The sequence below is a fragment of the Microtus ochrogaster genome, chromosome 26, assembly GCF_000317375.1.
Source record: "Microtus ochrogaster isolate Prairie Vole_2 chromosome 26, MicOch1.0, whole genome shotgun sequence".
In the NCBI taxonomy this organism is placed as follows: Eukaryota; Metazoa; Chordata; class Mammalia; order Rodentia; family Cricetidae; genus Microtus; species Microtus ochrogaster.
Window position 1 is genome coordinate 15,215,857 of NC_022025.1, and position 2,157 is coordinate 15,218,013.

Sequence of the window (2,157 nt, forward strand, 5' to 3'; positions counted from 1 at the left end):
GAAACAAGAAGCCAGATCTCAGTTCTCAGCTGTGGGGAATAACCAGAGATGAAAGTCAGTGAAAGTAATGGAATGGGCACAGGGAGCTGGAAAATGGTCTCAGTCCAGGGTCCCCGGGGGCATGCCCTCAGCAAGCCCACTGCTGGCAGAAGTGAATATGGAGAGAGCCTGGCCCAGTCACCCAAAATGTTATCATTTATAAACAGGTGGGTTCTGAGGCTGGTGCCACAAGGGGCGGAGGTCCCACGAGGGGCAGTGGCGGGTCCCCTTTGTGGGTGGGAGACTGCAGTGGGTGAGAGATAGACAAATATGTCATACAGAGAGAGCTGGGGTACAGAGTTTTCTTAGTGGGTTATGGAGGGGGAACGAAAGAGAAGGGGTGTAAGGGGAAGGGGGGGGAGGTAGAAGCTGTCTCTCCAGAAGAAGGACACAGAGAGAGTACAGGCTGAGAGTAGGTGGCAGGCAGCTGGAAAGGGGAAGCTGGGAGTGGGCAGGGCTTGTCTCTTAAATGACAGACCAGGCCAGCAGATGTTAACACTGAGTCTTACAGAAAAAGGCACATTTTACAGAGGCTCATACAGGCAAACCCATCATGCTTTTGTATTTCTCTTTTGGTCCAATCAGAGGCAAGTAGAGATCCTGACATTTATCCTGCCTACAGACCTCCCACCTACGTGCTTGAGCACATCCGGGTCAAACAAAATTGTTTAGGGGAGTGAAAACACGTGGCTTGTTTCTCACATGAACCACCCCCGACCCTGCCCAGGAATTTATCAGTCCTCGGGAAAGTGGGACCTACAGGTTAACTTTGCCCTCACACTAGCTTTTTGAGCTTTACTCCCTAATCCAGAGGAACAGCAGCCTTTTTGCTCACCAACAAGATCTACAGATTTACCAAAAAAAAAAAAAAAAAAAAAGTGTTGAATTGGTGTTTTGGCCATGCACATATTCCTGCAGTTCTGGTTGTAAGTGGGGGTGCTAAAGGACAGGCTCAGAGCTTTGACTCTCCAGGGACTGCAGCAGACCAGCTGACTCGGGGAACCCTAGTGTCACTGGCTTGCGTGGAATGGGATGTTTGGTTACCTAGAAAATTTACGGTATGGCACTTCTAGATGCATTTTAAAAATGTCTGATGCATTGTCCATATTTTAGTGTATGGCCTATTTCCTACCTTCAGCAAGGGCTTATGGACTTGCCTGAAGCAATCTTCAGTTCCTCTAAGTTAGGGGTTCTCAATTTGTGGGTTGTGACTCCTTTGGGTTTGAATGGCCCAAGGGGTTGCCTTTGACCATTGGAAAATACAGATATTTACATTGTGATTTATAACAGTAGCAAAATTAAAGTCATGAAGTAGAAAAGAAAATTTTATGCTTGGGGTTACAGGAATATGAGGATCTGTACTAAAAGGGTCACAGCATTAGGAAGGTTGAGAACTAAATGAAAATGAAATTTTGTTATTTGTGTCTGAAATGTTAAAAGCATTAAGTAAGTTGGGTTCTTGTAACTATATGTAAAACTTAAAGGTACTCATTGAAAGGATAGGTCCAGAACTGTCTTTCACAGGGGACTGGGTGATTCTCACACGCAAACACACACATACGCACGCACACACATGCACACACGCACGCACACGCATGCACACACACGCACACACATGCACACACGCAGGGCCAGGTACAAGCTCGGTGCCTGTGGGAAATGGGGCACAAACAGGACAATAACCGGATCAGTTATTTTCAGAGACTTGTCTCTACAGGAGTGTGGGTCAGGATTAGAACAGTGGGAGATAATGCTGAGTCATAAACTACTGAGGCTCCCACCAGTTTGGATGCATACAGATGAGAATTGTTTATTTTCAAGGACAATTCAAGACTGTTAGCTATGTAGATTATGAAACTCTCTGAGATGAAAATGAGTGAACTCAATAATAATACTGGGAATATACTGTGTAAGTTAGAAAACAGGGTAAGATAATCTTATGGTTCTATACAAAAAGAATGTTTCAGTTGAATAATCAGACACGTGTTATCCTTTGGTCCCCCCAACCCCATGGATTCTTTGTTGTCCCAGAGTGTTGAACTCCAGGCTTGATGCAATTCTCTATCTCTATTTCTTTGATGCAGTACAACTATGTGAGTATTGTTTTGATGCAATTCT

The 2,157-nt window shown here is 45.0% G+C and overlaps 1 pseudogene; it reads right to left on the reverse strand.

Moving 5' to 3' along the window:
* Positions 1-978: 978 nt before the first annotated feature.
* Positions 979-2,157, reverse strand: part of LOC101996326 — a 2,438-nt pseudogene continuing 1,259 nt past the window's right edge.